The sequence below is a fragment of the Macrotis lagotis genome, chromosome X (genome assembly GCF_037893015.1).
Source record: "Macrotis lagotis isolate mMagLag1 chromosome X, bilby.v1.9.chrom.fasta, whole genome shotgun sequence".
In the NCBI taxonomy this organism is placed as follows: domain Eukaryota; kingdom Metazoa; phylum Chordata; class Mammalia; order Peramelemorphia; family Peramelidae; genus Macrotis; species Macrotis lagotis.
Genome location: NC_133666.1, coordinates 297,545,340 through 297,555,847, shown reverse-complemented (window position 1 = coordinate 297,555,847; position 10,508 = coordinate 297,545,340). Strand labels below are relative to the sequence as shown.

Here is a 10,508-nt window from a genome sequence, read left to right as displayed (position 1 = left end):
GTCCTTGAACTTTGTTCAAACTCCACAGCTCCTTATCTGGTTACAGATGGCACTCTCCTTTGCAGACAGCCCAAGATTGTTCCCGATTGTAGCACTGATGGAATGAGTGAGTCCTTCAAGGTTGATCATCACCCCCATGTTGCTGTTAGGGTATACAGTGTTTTTCTGGTTCTGCTCATCTCACTCAGCATCAGTTCATGCAAATCCCTCTAGGCTTCCCTGAAATCCCGTCCCTCCTGGTTTCTAATAGAACAATAGTGTTCCATGACATACACATACCACAGTTTGCTAAGCCATTCCCCAATTGAAGGACATTTACTTGATTTCCAATTCTTTGCCACCACAAACAGGGCTGCTATAAATATTTTTGTACAAGTAATGTTTTTACCCTTTTTCATCATCTCTTCAGGGTATAGACCTAGTAGTGGTATTGCTGGGTCAAATGGGTATGCACATTTTTGTTTCCCTTTGGCCATAGTTCCAAATAGCTCTCCAGAAGGGTTGGATGAGTTCACAGCTCCACCAACAGTGTAATAGTGTCCTAGATTTCCCACAACTCTTCCAACAATATCATTATCCTTCCTGGTCATATTGGCCAATCTGAGAGGTGTGAGGTGATACCTCAGAGAAGCTTTAATTTACATTTCTCTAATAATTAATGATTTAGAGCATTTTTTCATGTCTATGGATTGCTTTGATCTCCTCATCTGTAAATTGCCTTTGCATATCCTTTGACCATTTGTCAATTGGGGAATGGCTTTTTATTTTAAAAATATGACACAATTCTCTGTATATTTTAGAAATAAATCCTTTGTCAGAATCATTAGTTGTAAAGATTGCTTCCAAATTTACCACATTTCTTTTGATCTTGGTTACATTGGTTTTATCTGTGCAAAAGCTCTTTAATGTAATGTAATCAAAATCATCTAATTGGTTTTTGGTGATGGTCTCCAACTCTTATTTAGTCATAAACTGCTCCCCTTTCCATAGATCTGACAGGAAAACTAGTCCTTGATCTTCTAATTTGCTTGTAGTATTGTTTTTTTATGGTTAAGTCCTGTAACCATTTGGATCTTATCTTGGTAAAGGGTGTGAGGTATTAGTCTAATCTAAATTTCTTCCATACTAACTTCCAATTATCCCAGCAATTTTTATCAAAGAGGGAGTTTTTATCCCAATGGCTGGACTCTTTGGGTTTATCAAACAGCAGATTACTATAATCATCTCCTGCTTTTGCACCTAGTCTATTCCACTCATCCACCACTCTATTTCTTAGCCAATACCAAACAGTTTTGATGACTGATGCTTTATAATATAATTTTAGATCAGGTAGGGCTAAGCCACCTTCTTTTGCACTTTTTTTCATTAAGCTCCTGGCAATTCTTGACTTTTTATTTCTCCATATGAATTTACTTATATTTTTTTCTAATTCATTAAACTAAATTTTTGGAATTTTGATTGGTAGGGCACTAAACAGATAGTTTAGTTTTGGTAAAATTTTCATTTTATTATATTAGCTCTACCTATCCATGAGCAGTTGATATTTGCCCAGTTATTTAAATCTGATTTAATTTCTGTGAGAAGTGTGTTATAATTGTTTTCAAAAGATTTTGAGTCTGTCTTGGCAAATAGACTCCCAAGTATTTTATATTGTCTGAGGTTACTTTGAATGGGATTTTTCTTTCTAGCTCTTCCTGCTGTATCTTGCTAGACATGTATAGAAAAGTTGAGGATTTATGAGGGTTCATTTTATAACCTGCAACTTTGCTAAAATTGCTGTTTCCAGTAGTTTTTTGGATGATTTCTTGGGATTTTCGAGGTAGACCATCATGTCATCTGCAAAAAGTGAGAGTTTTGTCTCTTCCTTCCCAATTCTAATTCCTTCAATTTGTTTTTCTTCTCTAATTGCTGAAGCTAACATTTCTAATATGATATTGAATAGTAGTGGTGATAATGGGCATTCTTGTTTCACCCCTGATCTTATTGGGAATGCCTCTAGCCTCTCCCCATTGAATATAATGCTTGTTGATGGTTTCAGATAGATACTGCTAATTATTTTAAGGAACAGTCCATTTATTCCTATACTTTCTAGTGTTTTTAATAGGAATGGATGCTGTATTTTGTCAAAAGATTTTTCAGCATCTATTGATATGATCATATGATTTCTGATAGGTTTGTTGTTGATATAATTGAGTATACTAACAGTTTTCCTAATATTGAACAAACCCTGCATTCCTGGAATAAATCCTACTTTATCATAATGTATTATCCTAGTGATAACTTGTAATCATTTTGCTAAGATTTTATTTAAGATTTTTGTACCTATATTCATCAGGGAAATAGGTCTATAATTTTCTTTCTCTGTTTTAACTCTTCCTGGTTTAGGTAACAGAGTTATGCAGAGTTCCATCTTTCCCTATTTTTCCAAAGAGTTTATATAGAATTGGAACCAATTGTTCCTTAAATGTTTGGTAGAATTCACTTGTGAATCCATCAGGCCCTGGAGTTTTTTTTTTTTCCTTTTATATAGTATATATATTTTATTTGTTGGTATTTCCAATATTACAGAGCTTCACTGAAAGAACCTTTCTTTTGATGTTCAGATCAATGTCTGAAATGCCAACATTTGATATGATGAACAAAACTATACATATTAAAAAAACCCAGAATAAGGATACTTGAACAACAAAAACAAGTTAAACAAAAATAGCCTCTCCTTCTATTATAGGTGGACATTGAAGTGGATTTAATTTGATTTTCTTTTTAAAGACCCTCGAATCTGACAGCTTAAAATTTATTTAAAATGAATAAAATTTTTTTTTTATCAAGCTACTGGTCTCCAGCTCCATTTTCAGTTTTCATTTGTTTTGGTGCAGGCTCTTCTTTTTCAGGTTCTTCTCGTGTCCTTTTAAGAGATCCTCCAGCATCACCATTTTCCTGTTCTTCATCACTATCAAATTTTGTTTTCTTGCCTTGTAATTGTATTTTTCCTTTATTGGGTATACCCTGCACAGCTTTACCACCTCTTCTTCTCTTTCCTTTAAATTTACAACCTTTGGACTTCAACTTATTTAGGGATTCCTGTTGGTCTTCAATGATTTTTTTCAAAGCTTCTTTTTCTGTTTCTCCTTCTAATACTTCCCATGTTACATCTTTGTTTTTTAATTTTAAGTTTCCATCGTTTGCTTCATTGGCTTTGTCCAGTGCTTCTTTTGCTTTTTCTTTAAAAGGGATTATTCCCTCTTTTGCTCCTCTGATGAAATCTATCCATTTTATTTCTCCATGATTAGAGAAAAGTGTATACAGATCTTCTCTACAGGTTTGATCATCTAAATTACCCAAAAAATTCTGCAAGCATTCAATCTTTTCATCCAGGGATTTCAATTCAGCATCTTCTGCTTGCCTCTGTTTTTCTTCTTGCTCTTGTTTAGCTTTTGCTTTAGCTTCTACTTTATTTTGCTTCCTTTCTTCATTCTTCTTGGCAAAGTAATCTTCCTTAAAGAGTATCAGCAGCTCTGTATCTTTGTATTTTTGTCCAGTGGTTTCTATAAACTTCTTGGCAGATTCAACACTATCAAACCCAGAAAATATTGATCTCTTAAATGCTTTATGTAATGTTCTCCTTATTTGAATATTTTGTATTTGACCTTTACCTTCTAACCATTCTTTTATGTCATCAAGGGTTGCATCTGTTGGAAAACCTTTAAAATAGATAGATCTGTTTTTACTTCATTTTTATACTCATCTGTTACTTCAGGGAGGGGTTTGCTTGGAGATCTTCTGATTTTAGTTTTGTCCTCACTAACTTCCATGAGTTCTGCCTTTGATTTCTTTAGAGCACTTCTTATTACATCAAAGTCTTTTGTTAGCTTGCTTAATCTGTTGAATTTGATCATGGTCTCCAAAGGAACCCAGCCATCATCTATTTTGATCTGTTCCTTTAAAAATTTGTCTTGTGGAAGATTAAAGTCACCAAGATAGTATTCAATTTGTTGGCATATTTTGGACTCCAGATAAGTCATTTTTTCACTATAACCATTCTCAGCCATGGTGGGAGCCTTTCCGTGAGGTTCCAGCAGGCTGCCGGTGCCGCCACGGAGCCACGCCGGCGAACTCCCTCCCAGGCCGGAGGAGCCCTGGAGATTTTTTTTAGGGAGCTCACTAATGGCCTGTTGAATTTCTTTTTCTGAGATAGGGTTGTTTAGGCATTTAATCTCTTCTTCATTTAACCTGGGCAACTTATATTTTTGGAAATATTCATCCATTTCACTTAGATTATCAAATTTATTGGCATAGAATTGGGCAAAATAATTTTGAATTATTACTTTAATTTCCTCCTTATTGGTGGTGAGTTCACCTTTTTCATTTATGATAGTAGCAATTTGGTTTTATTCTTTCTTTTTTTTAAATCAAATTGACTGGAGGTTTATCAATTTTATAGTTTTTTCATAATACCAACTTTTGGTTTTATTTATTAATTCAATAGATTTTTTGCTTTCGATTTTATTGATTTCTCCTTTAATTTTTAGAATTTCTAATTTGGTATTTAATTGGGGATTTTTGATTTGTTCTTTCTCCAATTTTTTGAGTTGCATGTTTAGTTCATTGATTTCCTCTTTCTCCAATTTATTCATGTAAGCATTTAGAGCTATAATATATCCCCTGAGAGTCACTTTGAATGAATCCCATAAGTTTTGGTATGTTGTTTCATTTTTATCATTATCTAGGATAAAATGATTAATTCTTTCTATAATTTGTTTTTTGGTCCATTCATTTTTTAAATGAGGTTATTCAGTTTCCAATTTGTTCTGGGTCTATATCTGCTTGCCCCAGTATTGCATATGACTTTTATTGCATTGTGATCTGAGAAAGATCTGCAGTTGATCATTAGGTTTTTATGTCCTAGTACATGGTCAATTTTTGTATAAGTTCCATGTACTGCAGAGAAAAAAGGTATATTCCTTTCTATCCCTGTTCAGTTTCCTCTATAAGTCTACCATATCTAATTTTTCTAACAATCTATTTACCTCCTTAACTTCTTTCTTGTTTATTTTATGATTCGATTTATCTAGATCTGAGAGTGGGAGGTTGAGGTCTCCCACTAGTAGAGTTTTGTTGTCTATGTCTTCCTGTAGTTCTTTCAGCTTCTCCTCTAAGAATTTGGGTGCTGTCCCACTGGGTGCATATATATATATATATATATATATATATATATATATATATATATACATATATATATATGTATATATATATATTCAATATTGAAATGACTTTATTGTCTATGGTTAGGAGGATAAAGTTTCCTTCCTTATCTCTTTTAACACTATCTATTTTTGCTGCTGCTTTGTTTGAGATAAGGATTGCTACCCCTGCTTTTTTCTTCAGCTGAAGCAAAATATATTTTGCTCTAACCTTTTACCTTTACTCTATATGTATCTCTGTGCTTCAAATGAGTTTCTTGTAAGCAGCATATTCTAGGATTCTGGTTTTTAATCCACTCTGCTATTTGCTTACCTTTTAAGGAGAGTTCATCCCATTCACATTCAAGGTTATAATTACTAATTCTTTATTGCCCTCCATGCTATCTTCCCTCTGTTTGTATTTTCCCCCTTCCCCCCCCATCCATATTCCCCAGTATTTTGTTTCTGAATACCCCCCCTTTCAGTGGGTTTACCCTCCTATATCACACCCTCCCCTTTCTTTCCCCTTTCCCTTTTTCCCTTTTTCCCTTCCCTTCCTTTTGCTATTTCCCCCTTTCCCCCCACTCCCCTTCCCTTTCTCCACCACCCCCCTCCCCTCTTCCCCTTTTAATACTTGAAAGGTTAGATATTTTATAAGTTACCTGAGTATGTGCATGTTGACTTTAAGCCAAGTCTGATGAGAAGAAGATTCAGGTGTTTCTCATCTGCTCCCTTCTTCTCCCCTATTACCATAGGCATGTAATAGATGGGGAAGAGATCAGGAGACTTTAGAATTGTGCTTCTCTTCTCTCTGCCATCTTGGCCAGAAGTCCTATATCTGCAGATTTCTAGATGCCTTTTTGTACAATCCTTATCTGAATGAAGGTAATTTTGTTTTTCTCTGTACTTTTGTTCATTATTATATTTGGTATCTTTTTTTTAGTTTTTTTTTTTTTTGCATGGCAATGGGGTTAAGTGATTTGCCCAAGATCACAGAGCTAGATAATTAAATATCTGAAGTTGGATTTGAACTCAGGTCCTCCTGAATTTAGGGCAGGCACTCTATCCACTGTGCCACCTAGCAGCCCCTATTTGGTATCTTTTTAAAAGTTTTTTTCTAGAAGATATCTGAGAGATATTTTTACATTAAGGTACATTTATATTGGAGTAATACATACTTGTAATGTCTGATGAAAATTCTATCAGCCAGAAAGCTAAAGTCTTGGTATGGTTCTGAAAACTCTTTAATAGTTGTAGTTATAGATGTCTATATTAAAACCCCCAGCTGATTAACTCATTAGCTTGGTGTTTTTTGACTTTCTAAACAGAGCACTCCTACAAGGATTGTAGGGCAGCAATTGGCCAATGAGACAGCTTAGATGAAAAATAGCAATACCAAAAAGAGTATTCCACAACCTGCAACATCCAAACACTTTTTCTGGATTCTTATTTATTGGGAAACTGATTTAATGTTGGAAGAATACATAGGAGATGCTCTTAAAGCTCCCCCAGAAAAGATGGTGCCATCTTTTAGCCATTCTCCATAGCCAGAAGCACCATGGCAATATTTATTCCATGGTAAGTAACAATTACAACAACAATAAGAAGCCTTCTGGGCAGACATCTCTTACTGAGGTAACTTTGAATGACTCCCTTATTCAGCTCAAATGCTTTCTTGCAAGATGTGCAAAGGAGAGTAAAATAAAGCCTTAAAATGTGGTCAGAGACTGAAACAGAGTAAACAGACCAAAAAATATTGAACCAAAATGTAATGCATGAACTGGACTTACATCTGGTCTACATACATATACACAGTTTCTCTGTGCTAGAAACCATTATGTACCATTTGGGGTGATCCAAAAATTGCTGCCCAGGTGCAGCAGTTTATATTTTGAAAATGAAATAAATCTAGTGGATACTGTGGACTAAGAAGTTGCAAAACCTTATTAGAAAAATAAATCTGTTTTGAGTTAGAGGAGTGAAAAAACCTCAACAAATTATGGGAGTAGAAGTGTTGCAAAACTCAATACATTCATGTTTATTCAATAATCACACACATGTTCCATTAAGAAATACAGAAAAAAATGTGCAATAAATATTGACTCTCACAGCAAAATGTAGAAGTATGTGTGCAATGAATATTGAATCCACTTCAAGCAGTCTGAAGGGAAAAAAAAGATCTTTGAGACGTTTACCAAGGTTCAAAAACAGAGAAATCTGCTCATTAACAGTCTATAGAGCTCCTCATGCAGTACTATCTTTTTTAGCAATGACCCATTTATCCTTTACATGCAGAAAACTCATTTGTGTGACATAAGGGGTGCTTTAGTTCACCTAGTATGTTGTACCCCCCCCCCCAATTTAGGACTCAAAATATAAACAAGGAATAGTCCTTATATGGGCAGTAAATGTTTGCAAAGGTGTTAATTTTTCCTTCATTTTAATTAAATTTGATTTAATTCCATTTCTGTTCACTTCAGTCAACTCAATTCAACAACTACTCCTCAACCTAAATTAGGAAGTAGGGATATGAAGATAAAAAATCTGACACAATTTCTGTCTTCAAGGAGCTTCTATGATACAGCTGTAGATAGAATACTGGACCTAGACTTGAGTTCTAATCTGACATCAAATTGTTAGTAGTTACTTGACTCTTTCCCAGTATCTTAAACCCCTGTTTGCCTCTGTTTCCTAAAATGTGGATAATAATAATAGCACCTTCCCTCCAGAATTGATATAAGAATCAAATGAGATAGTATTTTTAATTACTGTGCATCAGAATGCCAGATACTTAGTAGGTTCTAATAATGCTCATTCCTTTTCCCTTCCCTTATATTAGCTTGATATATTATAATCTAATGGCATATTTAGAAATATGTATAATCCAAAGTAGATTGTGACAGATACAAAGGAGAGATCCAGATATAGTTTTCTAATGTTTGAGGTGTATCAGTCAAAGCAGAGTGAGAGTTTTAGGGGAAGATTGAATGGAGAGTCTAGAGTTTTGGTTTAAATAAGTGTTGCCTTTGTCACTTATTAACTGTATGACCCAGGGATATTTACTTTGCTGCTCTGAGTCTCAGTTTCCTTATTTGTAAAATGAGAGGTTTGGACCAGGCAGTGTTTTAAAGTCTACTCAACTCTAATAATTTGAATCTGATATGGGATCTAATGGAGAAGCACCATGGTCTGGAGAGTATAAGCCTATATAGTCAGGAAGACTCAGGAAGCAGGGGAGAAATGAGGTTCCTCTTCTGACACTAGTTGTATGACCATGCTAAGTGGACTGAAGTGGATTCAAGTCATTTTATCTTTCTGAGCCTCTGTTTCCTTATGTGTAAAATAAAGTTTGGTGCCTCTGAGGTCTCTTCCACCTCCAAATCCATGAGCCTCAGATATGTGGTGTATGGTGCACAAATCCCTTACTCCCTATCACCTTGAACTAGGTGAAATCAGATTAAAGGAAATCTTGAGAAAGAAAATAAATCATCAAAGGACACCTTAATGTGAATGAATAGTTGAGGCCCTCAATGACTTGGTGATTGCAACACGTGAGAGTTCACTATGTGTGTATATGGGTACCAACTGCTATTGCTTGTTCTTTGTTCTGAAAGAGGACCATGACAGAGAGGTGATGCCCGATTTGAAAGAAATTAGATTTAAATGGGGGGAGGAGGGGGTGTGTGCAATGTCACCAACCTTACTTTCTTCTCTAGAGCAGATCCAGTAGTCAGAAATGGATCAGGATGACTGGAGATGGCCCTAGATGCAGTGAGAGGTGCACTTGACCTTTTTAAACTAGAGTCTACAATAGTTCTCAATTTGGTTGAGGCAATGCCCTTTCAGTGAATAAGACTTGGTAAGAAATGAGGCAAAGAATGGGTTCTTTTACCTGGTTTTAATAAATCAGTCTGGGAGAAGTCATTCAAGAGTTTCTCCAAAAGAGAAACAATTGCTTTCTATATTCCCTCTGAGGCAATCAGGGTCCAAACAATGACCAAGTGGAATTTGGCCTGGGACCTATTGTTGACCAATCAGTGAGGGTCAAAGTGATTTGGGTTTAAGATGTGATCCTTAAGAAAGTCAGAGGAGCCAGCTAGGTGGTGCAGTAGAGAGAGCACAAGCCCTGGAATCAGAATGACCTGGTTCAAATCCAACCTCAGATACTTAATAATTGCTTAGTCAATTGGGCAAGTCATTTATCTAACCCAATTGCCTTAAATAAATAAAATTTAAAGAAAAGAAAGCAAGGGCAGCTAGGTGGCACAGTGGATAGAGCACTGGCCCTGGAGTCAGGAGTAGCTGAATTCAAATCTGGCCTCAGACACTTAATAATTTCCTAGCTGTGTGACCTTGGGCAAGCCACTTAACCCCATTGCCTTGAAAAACTAAAAAAAAAAAAAAAAATTAAAAAAAAGAAAAGAAATCAAGCTTAGCCCTTTAACCCCAAGAATAGCTTTCCAGGTTTCAGCAATCAAAATTTATATTCTTTTGGGCAGAGCACCTGCAGGTGAGGACACGATTCCTTATGTGAACAGAAATTGCTTTTTGAACAATTTGAAAGAGAAGAGAAGAGAGGGAAGGGATAAACATTTCTGTAGTGCTTACTATGTGCTAGGCAAGTTGGGTGATAGATACTATTATGATTCTTATTTTATAAGTGAGGAAATTGAGAATATAGAGGTTAAGTGACTTGTCTAGGGTCACTGAGCTAGAAAGTATTTGAGGTTGGATTTAAGCTTGGTTCTTCCTGACTTGAGGACTGGTGCTCTTTTATCTATGGTGCTCTTTTATCTATTGTGCTCTCGAACTGAAGAGTGACTTCTCCTGGAAGAGTTGCCTTTCAGAGTCTCTGACCAGATATAAGTTATATGGAATTCCACCACTTTTGGCTTCCCCAGTACCCATCACATTCCTTTTTATAGGAAAGGATACTCAATCAACTTAGGTTGAATTTAATCTGCTGTCCCAGTCCTGGAGACCTCTCACTCTGATTTACTCTGTCAGTGACTGCTGAAGCTGGAACTTCAGCCTGGGCTAAGGCACTCCTTTTCAAGGTCCCTAGTGAGACCCACAAGTCACAGTCACCACCTCCTCAAACTCCCTTAACCTCTTGCTCATTCTCCTGCTGTGCTAAGTTTCAACTTGCACTCCCACTGCTTTGTCAAGAGCTCCCCGTCTTCCCATCAGCTCTGTGGGGCAGAAAGCAATAACAGAAATGGGCCCCGGGTTTAGTAGCTACATATGTAAAATGGGGACGTGCTCATTTGCCCTCAACACTATAAGATCATATAACGATGACGAGAAAATTGCTTTGAGATCCACAGG

General features: G+C 36.0%; 1 pseudogene; it reads right to left on the bottom strand.

Moving 5' to 3' along the window:
• Window positions 1-2,644: 2,644 nt before the first annotated feature.
• Window positions 2,645-4,049, bottom strand: LOC141498554 (lupus La protein homolog pseudogene; annotated as a pseudogene).
• Window positions 4,050-10,508: the final 6,459 nt, after the last annotated feature.